The sequence below is a fragment of the Pelodiscus sinensis genome, chromosome 2 (assembly GCF_052426305.1).
Source record: "Pelodiscus sinensis isolate ZL-2025 chromosome 2, ASM5242630v1, whole genome shotgun sequence".
Taxonomy (NCBI): domain Eukaryota; kingdom Metazoa; phylum Chordata; order Testudines; family Trionychidae; genus Pelodiscus; species Pelodiscus sinensis.
Window position 1 is genome coordinate 130,909,199 of NC_143053.1, and position 11,667 is coordinate 130,920,865.

The window sequence follows — 11,667 nt, forward strand, 5'->3', positions numbered from 1 at the left end:
CCACCCTGAAGATGGTGGTGGGAGAGCAGCATGGCCACCATCCTTTGATCCTGCCCCCACAAGGTTACTTCCCCCTGGCCTCACAGGGACATTTTCCTATCCCGCTTCTTTGGGGTATGAGCATTCTCCAGAGGTGGACATCTTGCCCTGATCTGAGGCTGTTTTCACCTTGATGTGTCACTTAAGCTACATCTAGACTGCAAGCTTCTTTCAGAAGAAGCTTTTCAAAAGAGAGCATCTACACAGCAAAAGCACGTGGAAAAAGCTATCTGCTTTTTTGAAAGTGTCCACACTGATTGGGTGCTATCTTGTGTAAAAGGCCACCCAGATCCAGTTCAGGCAGGGCATTAAGTCACTGGTTGCTTCTGGGTGCTGTTGCCCAAGGCGATCTGAGACGTATGCTTAAAGGGACCCCTCTGGACAGCCATTTCTCAGGTTCTGCTGCTTGCTTGCCTACTTCTCTGAGGGACAGCAAAGCTTTAGCAGTGCGTGCTCCAGCTGACCATTTTTTGGACATCACAGCATATTCCTTGACATGGAGCTGGAGCTGCCACTGGGCATGTGATGGCCCCAAACTGTCATACTACAGGTTCTGTAGCAGTTTGTGCAGTCTGTCTTGACGGTCCTGCCCCAGCTTGACTCTGAGTTCATCAGTGAGTCCCTCAGCCTGGATACGGGCAGTGGCTCAACAACTTCCACATGCGAAAGGCCACTTTTATGGAGCTGTGTGCCTGGCTTGCCCCTGCCCTCCATGACGGGACACCCACTACAGTGTGCCATCCCCCTGGAGAAGCAGGTCGCCATCGCCATCTGGAAGCTCACCACCGCAGATGGCTACTGGTCTGTGGGCAACCAGTTCAGCATGGCGAAGTCCATCGTCGGGGCCCTCCTCATGGAGGTAAGGTACTCTCAGGCTGCAGTCCTTGCAGGGGCAGAGGAATACTGGAAACAGGGACCCTAGGGAATGAAGGGGGTGGTGAGGAGGTGTGGAGGGGGAAGCCCCATTCCCAGGGGACTGTGTTGTCCTGCCCTCACACAGCCCTGCTGCTGTGGGGGTGGCCTCATAGGGGGTGGCTCCACGGGTGTTTGGGGGGGAGGGGAGTGGGTACCTCCCAAGGGCTCAGGTACTCCCTCTCATTCTCTGTTTTGTGTGTTTCTTTGTCCCCTTCTGCACTTTGTGAGGGCCATCAACTCCATCCTGCTGCGCAGGGTCATCTGCCTTGGAGACCTAGACCCCATCATCACAGGATATGCAGTCCTGGGATTCCCCAACTACAGGGGAGCCATTGATGGAACCCACATCCCAATCCACACACCACGTCATTGAGCGGCCCAATACATAAACTGCCAGTGCTATTTCTCCATGATGCTGTAGGCCCTGGTTCACCATTGTGGACATTTAAAAGACAATTTTGTCGGGTAGTCAGGCAGGGCACATAATGTTCACATAGTCAGAAACTCCAGCCTCTACCACAAGCTGGAGGCTGGGACATTCTTCCCCCAGTGAGACTTTCGCATGGAGGACCTGCATGTGCCACTGTGCATTGTTGGGGACACGGCCTACCCACTAATGCTTTGGCTCATGAAACCCTACACTTGCCACCTGGACCTCAACAGGGAACAATTCAATGCACACCTCAGCTGGGCCCAAATGCAGGTTGAGTGCACCATCGGCCGCCTCAAGGTGCGGTTTAGGTGCCTCTTGACCTGCCTGGATGTGGGGGAGCATAACATCTCCGACATGGTTGCCACATGTTGTGTTCTCCACAACGTTGTGGAGAGAATGGGGTGGCCTTCCTACCTGGATGGAGGGTAGAAGCCGGCCATGAAGGGAGGGCCTTCGAACAGCTGTGGATAGCTGCCATTCGCCAGGCACATCAGGTGGAGGTGCGCATCCAGGAAGCCCTGAGTGAGAGTTTTTCTCAAGGACCCCAGTAACACTCCCCAGGGCCTCCTCACTAGTGGCCTGTGCCTTGCCCCCCTATGCCTTTTCCATCACAACCCCCTCCTTCCCACCTTCCCTGCACAAACAATAAAGACACCAGTTTGGATTGAAACAACAAAAAAATTGTATTTTTTAAAGAAATTGGGGAGGAGGGGGACTGAAAACCTGGAGGGGAAGGGAAGATGGGGGGCATAAAGTTGGAAGTGGAATGGGGCAGCTGGTAGTGCCACCTTGGGTCCGGGGACCTTGGCAAACTCAGGAGTGGGTGGAGCCTGGGACAAGGGGGTGGGCAGTATGGGGACCTGGAGTAGGATCAGGGATGGCAGGGGGAGCTGAACTGGGGAGGGCTGGAGTGGCAGGAGCTGGAGTGGGGACAGGAGCCAGGTATGCCATCACTTCCTGGATGGGGGCACACGTTTTCACCCTCCTGCACAAGGTAGTCCCACATGCATTTCCACCATTCAGCATCATCCCGGACCATTTGGCCTAGGGTCCTCTGCATGTCACACAGTACAGCCACGTGCTCCCTCATGAGGTCCTTGTGGACGGTCCTGCACTTTCGGTTCCCCCGGGGTCGGATAGCTGGCTCGAGTGGTGTGGCTTGCCCTTCAGTGGTGGCTGGTCTGGCTGTGGAGAATAAAGAGGGAGAGGTGGTCACTCATCCATGCAGACACTGTACTTGAGGCCGTGCTCTCCTCTGTGAGTAGCGACCAACCATCCGCAGGCCAGAGGAGGGGGATGTCTTGGGAGCAAGACCACCTGTGTCCTGCACAGCAGGCCCTGCCTCACAAGGGCCCTGAGGTGCCCAGGAGAACATGTTGCTCATTTCGCACCCTCCCAGGAACAAGCAGGCATGGGAAGTGCAGGCATGCCTGTGTGCTATGTGTGGCACTCCTAGGTGTGTATAGGGTTGCGTCTGCGCCATTGTGGCTGGCCTGTTTCCAGCGATGGCTGGTGGTGTGTGTGGTGTCCCCTGAACCTGTGAGCAAGATCCCGGGGGTGCTCAGGGGCTGCATCCTGAGGTTGTGTGGTGCACAATGACCCTGCATTTTGGTCATAAACAGAGAATTTTTAAACAAATCACTAAAATGTTTGATTAAAAAAAGGGCGTTGATAAATAAAACTTTTTTTTTCAACTAGTTTTGGACACAACTGGTAGAGGCACAGACGGTGACAGTAGGTAGCACCAATATACAGATTAGAGGCCTGGGAGGAACAGATACTTTTGAAAAAGAGAAAGAGATCTAAATCGTGCATATGATCAAATGGTAATGGTGGCATATCTCACCAGTGGTAAGTTGCTGAAGGAGTTAGAGCTCTAAACCATGTCCTTGAATTTCCTCAAAAATGCTAAAGTAGCAATGGCTTTGGGTGAGGATTCAGAAGGCTGGAAGATAAAACATTTGAAAGGAGAAGTAGAATATGTGAAGATACCATCTACATTTTTTGTTAGTCTCTAGGGGTATGTCTACACTACCCCGCTAGTTCGAACTAGCGGGGTAATGTATGCATACCGAACTTGCTAATGAAGCCCAGGATTTGAATTTCCCGGGCTTCATTAGCATAAAGGCGGCGCCACCATTTTTAAAAGCCGGCTAGTGCGAACCCCGTGACGCGTGTAGCCGTGCGGCACGGGGTTCGCACTAGCCGGCTTTTAAAAATGGCGGCGCCGGCTTTATGCTAATGAAGCCCGGGAAATTCAAATCCCGGGCTTCATTAGAAAGTTCGGTATGCATACATTACCCCCCCTAGTTCGAACTAGGGGGGGGTAATGTAGTCATACGGAGTTGCAAATGAAGCCCGGGATTTGAATTTCCCAGGCTTCATTTGCATAAAGCCGGCTGGCGCCATTTTTAAATGCTGGCTAGTTCGGACCCCGTGCCGCGCGGCTACACGCGGCACGGACTAGCTAGTATGGATTAGGCTTCCTAATCCGAACTAGCTGTACTCCTCGTTCCACGTTCCACCTTCCTTGTTCCATGAGGCATACAGCTAGTTCGGATTAGGAAGCCTAATCTGAACTAGCTAGTCCGTGCCGCGTGTAGCCGTGCGGCATGGGGTTCGCACTAGCCGGCATTTAAAAATGACAATGGCCGGCTTTATGCAAATGAAGCCCGGGAAATACAAATCCTGGGCTTCATTTGCAACTCCGTATGACTACATTAACCCCCCTAGTTCGAACTAGGGGGGTAGTGTAGACATACCCTAAGGTGCTGCAGGACTCTTCTCTGTTTTTAAAGTTTTTTCTGTTGTTTAGTGAATTCCCGAGGGTGAAGGACCTTGAGTAAGCAGCCTCTGATGAGGAGCAGAGACAGTCTTAAGGGCAGGCGAGCCAGGCGGTCACCCAGGGCCTCCATTTTCAAGGGGCCACTGACAGAGCTAGTCTTATGGGCAGGCTGTGACTGCATTTTGGCCCAACCTCCCAAATCCTCCCCCCAAATTTTCGTCCAGTACTTTTTTTTAAACCATCTGGCAACCCCACAGGAGAGCTGGGCAGTCACCCAGGGCCACCAATTGCTTAGGACCAGCCCTGATGAGGAGGCAGAAAACTATTTGTACTTGGGGTCTGGAAAAGAGGAACTGAGTACTTAGTCAAAGCTGGAGTTTCTGACAGAAAATGAGAGGAAGCTTCTCTCTACTCTTCTGTGGTAAGAGAGGCTCTGAAGGAAGCACTACCTACTGAGAAAAGATTCAGTCGCCCTAAAAGAGGCTGCATAAACAATGCGTTTCAGACACTGGATTTTTCTTTTTGACTTTCATTACCAAGGAACATATTGAACCACTCAATAAAGCAAGGGCTACAACCTTACAAATGACCGGAGACCTTGCCACTAAGCAAAACAGTCTACTCAATGGGTGAGTCTACACAATGCTACACAAATTGCATATCTTATTTTGAATCTATTTCAAAATAGCTCATTTTGAAATTTGGCACATCTACTCAGCATCAAATTTCGAAATAACGAATTATTTCGAGCCATCCCTTATCCCTCGTGCAATGAGATGGCAAAATAGCTCACCCATTATTTCAAAAAATATTTTGAAATAACGGGCAGCTTGTGTAGATGTGGGGTAGCTATTTCAGGATACCTCCCGAAATAGCTGTGCAGTGTAGACATACACTAAGTTATATATTTGAACATCTGTCATTTATTTCTCAATAAGCTTTAAAAATTTCAGCTACCACATTATGTTCAGTTGGAAATACACGTCAACGCTTGTGTGATAGTAATCTAACATTTATTTTGCATATAACTAGCACTGTCTAGGAATAGTATTAATTGCAGAGCTGAGTGTGCTATTCTTAGCATAGCGTTTACTTCAGTTTACTCAATTATATTCTGAATGAAAATAAACTGTGAACAGATTTCTACATGTTTCTCAATAAGATTGTGTAGAGCGGAATTTTCAAAGGGAATGGGTAGTTTACTTTTCGTTGTTTAGAAAATAAGGAAAATTTTCAAATAAACTTTTAAGCAACATTTGTGCTGTGAAGACATTTTTGATAGTGGATGACCACAGAGCATCATTGCTTCACTTGGGCTGAGTAGCAGCTGAACTAGATTTTCTAAGACTCACTGATACTTGATATGGTTTCCAGGTACGTTCCCCTATCTCTATATGCCATAGCCTCACCCTCTTGTCTTTGCATCATCCTGTCACTTGAGCCTGTCATCACCTTCTTATTGAAGCATTTATTTTCTGGGGGGACAGCTTCTGAATGGATTAAACAAGAGTCATTGGAGCAGACTGGGATAGGAAGGCAGACAATCAGTCACTTTATTCAAGTGGTATTAAAACATTTTCCTACATTCTTTTCTCCAGATGTAGAATGTAGAATGTGAGACACAGAACAGGGGCTTCCCTATTGTCTGCCAAGAGAAAGGAGGTGTGTATAGAGCTAGGTCCTGCCAGCCTGTTGCAGACAGACAGCTAGACAGAGCAAGAATACAGGAACCTTGAAAATAAACAAAAAACAAGACTAACTTGCTGAATGTTCTAAAGCAGTGGTCCCCAACACGGTGCCCGTGGGTGCCATGGCTCCCGCCGGGGCATTTGTGTGCACCCGCCGACAACCTGAGCCGACCCTGCCCCCGGCACACAGCGCACTGGAGGCGCCGGCCCCAGGCGCGCAACACACACCGGTGCCTGGTGCGGGGCACTCGGGCGGCCCCAGCCTTGGGGCACATGCGGGCGTGCGGCGCTGGTGCCGGCCCCAGACGCGTGGCTCGGGCGGCGGCACCAGCCCCCGCCCCGGGTCCACGGCACAAGGCGCTCGGGCGGCCCTGGTCCCGGCCCTGGGGCACATGCCGGCGCCGGGTGCAAGGGCATCCCCGCCCCTGGCGTGCCCCAGGACGCGCGGCCCCGCCCTCGGGCATCCAGCACGTGAGTGGCCCCACCCCCGGGCGCCCAGGAGCCTCTAAAGGTTGGGGACCACTGTTCTAAAGGGCCACAGCAGTAAACTGTATTGAAAAGAATACTCACCAACAGCGTCACAGGCCTCTGCAAGTTTCTGTGATGGCAGGAGTTGAAGAGTTCTAGCCCACTCTGAAAGGGAATGACATGTTTTGCTTAACTAACGGGGAAAAATCCCTTGTCCCCAAAGTGCAGTGGACTCCTAATACAAAACATGAAATTGGTGTTTACCCATTAAAAAAAAAGGAAATGATTTTTTCTGTCTAAGAACTTGTCTACTCGGTGGCATAATATACACTGTGGGAAGTGCAATTTCTAAAGATTGTTAATATGTTATGCATTACTTGGTCTGTGCAGACTTTCCTGGTCTGCACTAAGGGTTGCCTGTTGTATTTTAATGGCATGCTGTTTGAAACAGTTGTACATCGTAATGGTCCCTAGTGAATTATTAAAAATACTTTTTACAATAGCATATATTGTGACATAATAAAGTATACCTTGCAGCAGTGTTTCTCAAACTATGGGTCCCGATCTCCCGAGGGGTCGCAAACAACTTAGAGGGGGGGTTGTGAGCACTTGAGAGGGGGGTTGCGGTATCACAAGTTTGAGAACCCCTGCCTTACAGTATGTACAAAAAGTTTCTCCCCTTTTTTCACCTTACCAGAATTTTTAGACATCTACATAGAATTCAAATTGCTAAGCATAATCCTGAAAAATGAAATTAATAAGCATCCAAACAAGAATCCCTATCCATAATTAGCAGAGATGGTGCAGAGTCTGGGCTCTGAGCATAAACCACTCATAGGACCTACACTTCCCCTACGTCATGCCAAGTATATTGATTACAGCCTTTGGGCCAATGCTTATGCAGTAAATGCATTAGCAAAGACATGGTGGTATTTGTTTCGCACTTTCAAATCCCTTACCTGTTGTTTGAAGTACACATGGAGGGGCCGAGACGAAGCCGTGTTGGACCTGACTCTTCCCCCAGCTGCCAGGAGGGGCTGGGCCACAGTTGCCTGGTCTCTTTCCACCTCCCTCTGCTGCTGGGGAGGGCTGGGCTGAGGCCATGACCGTGGCAGATGGCTCTCCTCCAGGCCACCGGGAAGGGAAGGGGAGCGCTGGGTCCACAGGTATCCCCAGCTCTCCATGTGGGCCCTGGAGAGGGTCAGGCTGGGAGTGGGTGGGGTTTGGCTCCTGTGGACACAGAGTGACATGATGACGTCACTCTGTTGTCCCACAGGAATTTTTTTTTAAGAGATATGAAGGCTTGCCTGGCCATGTTAGAAATGGAAGCCACCATTTCAGAAGGTATATATGTTCAAAATAGAGTATTTAGTTCATACATTCAGGTTATTTTAGAAAAACAAGGATATGAGTATAGAGAATTAAAATTAGTACCATCACAATATTCTCTATTATAACATTTTCACTAGAAAATGCACCTACCCAGTGACTGATGTCTGAATGAGGCCAGCAATCTACTTCTGCTTACAGCCCTCTTGATGTCAGTAGCTTGGAATGCTACAGAAATGAATCAAATTGAAAAAGCATTTTAAAAAAGCCAGTCAATTTTAAGACAAATAGCTTTAAATGAATCTATCATTATTTAGCTCAGTATGCATCTTGAAAAGGACTTTTTGGCAGATTTAAAATACTTTAAAATGTCTCCTCTTATCTCAAGAAACCTGTATCGAACTAATTATTTAAATTAGCAAAAAATATAAATACAGATGCTCAGCTAGCATATAGTATGAATGACTTGTCAGAGCTTCAAATTTTAAATCTTTTTGGGCACAGGAAGATGGGTTTCAATTTTAGGATGGAATTATGAATGATTATTATAATGTAGTTGTCTAAGAGCTCAGGCCATGGACCTTATTATGATAAGGTCTACCAGCCATATTGCAGCAAAGGACAACGGACAGAGAATGATTCATGTCAGAAACAGGGAGGAAGGAAAACAATAGTGATCCTGAAAAAAAAAATCTGTTTACTTTGTGGCACTGGCAAAGATTCGGGATTTTTTTATTAGACAAGGGCCAAAATAGCAACCTGACAAATCCCAACATTTGCTTTCTGTGGGGAAAAAAAGTGATTCAGACCCCCTACATCAAGGAGGCAATAATTTTAATGGGAAGCCACTCCAAGATTTTGGCAAGTGGTCAAGGGCACCACTTCTATGGAGGGGATGTGGAGTCTGGGATGGAGGTTGGGTGCAGAAGGGAGCTTGGGGTAGGACACTGTGGTGTGGGGAGGGGGTATTGGGTCTGAGAGGGAGGGGATCTGGGAGAGAATGCAAGGTCTGGGAGAGAGTTGTGTCCTAGAAGAAAGGGGTGCAGAAAGTTTGGGTGGTGACATGGGGCAAGCGAATGGGGTGCAGGGTCAGGGAGGGGGTATGGGTGCAGGATAGGATTCTGGCCTGGGGGAGGGGTATAGAAGGTGGTGCAGGGTCTGGGAGGGAGTTGTGACCTGGTAGAAAGGACAAAGAGGGTACCCAGAGTTTGTGTGGCAGCCTGGTGCAGGTAATGAGAGGGAGAGAGGGGTGGGGTGCCAGAGGCAGGCTCTGGCTGGGAGGCACTTACTTATGCGGCTTCCAAACAGTGGCCCTGTAGAAACATGAGGCAGATTGTCTGCTGCATTCCAAGGCTGCTCGCTGCGCCACGTGACTCTGCTCTGGGCATGGGAGTCAGGGAATGAGGCTTCCCACACTGCCCCTGCCTCCCAGCAAAACTTCTCAGCTCCTATTTGCTGCAAACTGGCCAACGGGTGCTGAGAAATTTTGCTTTGAAGAGGGGGTTCAGAACTAGTGTCAACTTCCAGATTAACAAGAGACAATGCACTTAACACTGGCCTCCAGTTGTGCTATCTCTTGCTTACATAGAAAGTACTATGGAACAGTCTGGTTGGTTTACATAAGCAGTGTTCTGCTTCCAGCATTCTTAACAGTCTCACTAAGTTCTTTTAAAATTAGCTTTGACAGTTACTGATTTATAAAGCTTTCTGTATTTTGATGCAGTCCAGAGGCTTGGGATTTTGCAGTCTTTTCATGTTGGCTGATCAGCTTGGCAAATGAAGCTCCTGTACTTTTACTACAATAATCACCACAGCTTGAATTACTGTGTGCAATTCCAGTCTACCTCAGAAAAGATACATTGCAATTGGAAAAGGTGTAGAGAGCAACAAAATTGATTAGGAACAGATTCCATATGAGGAAAGATTGAAAGGACTGAGAATTTCTACTTTGACTGGTGTGGAGAAAGTGAATACAGAAATGTATATTTATGCCTTCACAACACAAGAACCAGGGTCACATAATGAAATTAATGGGCAGCAAACTTAAAACATACAAAAGGAAGTACTTCAAGCAATGCAGTCAGTCAGCTTGTAGAATTTTTTGCCAGAGATGCAATGAAACCCAAAATTATAACAGGGTTCAAAAAAGAAGCATATACATTCAAGGGTCCATCAATGGCTATTAGTCAGGATAGACAGGGATGGAACACTATGAATCAATTCTGCACATGAGCAGTGGCTCAAAATTCTTCCATGAGTAGGTGTGTCCAAAGATTTAATAGTCATAACACTAGTACTAGACAACCCTAGGCTCTGTTTCCCAGAAGCTAGAAATGAACAATAGGGTATGGGTGAGTGCCTATTTTGTTCATTCCATCTGAAGTACCTAGCATTGTCCCCTGTTAGAAGGCAGGATACTGGGCTAGAAGGATGATGGACCATATTGGGTCAAAAACTGTGTAACCTCCTCTTTTCTCCCTGAGTTTTACCCAGGAGCAGGCTACGGTCACCTGTGTGCCTGGGCACCTGATGGTTTTAACATTAAAGGAGATCCTCAGTACCCCAGTGGTGGTGTTGTATAGTTGGGGATTCCCTCTCTGCCCCCTTGCTGCAGTCCCTTTCTCCTAAAGTATTACACAATGGTGGTGCCTCCATCTAGCTGGCCCTGTATACACTTAATGGTGTGCCTGGGGAGCCTCCAGGAATAAACTTATTCCAGTAATAATCTCGATCTAACTAAAAAAAAAAAAATTCTAAATAATATAAATCTAATTGATTAAATTAGAATTAATACACCTTTACTTAATCACTTAAAGAAACAGGGTTTAATCAACTAAAAGTGAATAAAATCAATTAACAAAGTAGACAGAAATAAAGGAAACTTATCTAACTGGCATTTACACTGCCACCATTTACCCCATCCCAGAGTGTGCACTCCTCTGGATGTCAGAGTCCAAGACATTTACATCCAGGAGGCAACACTGTGCAGGTTGTTTGTGTGTCAGTCTAAGCTAGGCAACCAGTCCAGGCAAGGCAGTCCAATAGCTCTGGTTCACTGGGCAGATCACTCTGTCTCTCTTTGGATCCAAAGTCAGCCTGTTTCGGTATGCTGTCCCAGGCAACACTTTCCCAAATAGCTACAAGTATTCACAGTACCTTCTATGCAGGGTCATGAAGGTCCTTCTCAGCCACAGGCACAGACAAAGTCTCTCTCCTCCAGGGATAATCACACCAACAGCCCCTGAAGCAGCCTGCTAGATCCAAGCCCCAGCAAGCTCTCAACAGCAGGCTCTAGCTTCCAGCAGAAGCTTCAGGCCCTGAAAAGGCTCCACACGAACAGTCTGGCTCCTCTCTCTGAAATGGAGACCTCCCCCAAGTCTGTCCCTGCACTGCCTGGAAAAAAGCAATCATTTCCCTCCTTTCCCCCAAGGGCACATTGGAGTTGTAGTCTCTTGGGCTGGATTGCAGCACAAAGGATCCTCCCAGTAAAAGTCAGAAGCTCCTATAGTAAAGGAATCCTACAACTGTTACATAGAATTAAGTATAATAATAATGTTTAGTACAGAAACTTCCCATGATAATAACCTCTTGAGATAGCAATGATGTGAGATAACCATCTTAGCAAATAATGAATTTTAAAAATGTTGGCCTACTAGGAAATGTATATTTCCATAAATTTCCCAGTCACAAATCTAGTACTCTGGAACTAAGTCACTAAAATATAATCCAACAAACAAATGTTCCTTTAACATGCCCCTTCCTTCTTCCACCATTCTGCACTATTCATACTTGTCATCTTTGGTCAGTGAAGATGCAGAGTACAGAAGTGCTTTGATGTGAGTTCACTCCCCATGCTGGGGGGTCAGAAGGAAGAAAGCATTCTGTTTGTTTCTCAAGCTGCTCACCATTCAGTCTGGTTGCTATTCATCGCACTACTGTTCACTTCATTATTCTGCCCACTGGTCCTGCACTTCTACATTTTGCTGCCATTTCTTCAGGTCCAAGGAAAG

General features: G+C 47.6%; 1 long non-coding RNA gene across 2 annotated transcripts; it reads right to left on the reverse strand.

Moving 5' to 3' along the window:
- Positions 1-2,063: 2,063 nt before the first annotated feature.
- On the reverse strand, positions 2,064-7,886 carry LOC112545191 (uncharacterized). 2 transcript variants are annotated; one of them, XR_016348628.1, is made up of 3 exons: positions 7,811-7,886; positions 6,431-6,493; positions 2,064-2,572 (listed from the first exon to the last, which is right to left on the reverse strand). It is a non-coding gene; the product is annotated as an uncharacterized LOC112545191 (long non-coding RNA). The 2 variants fall into 2 exon arrangements; XR_016348629.1 differs by lacking the exon at positions 2,064-2,572 and adding an exon at positions 5,582-5,662.
- Between the last annotated feature and the right edge of the window lie 3,781 nt (positions 7,887-11,667).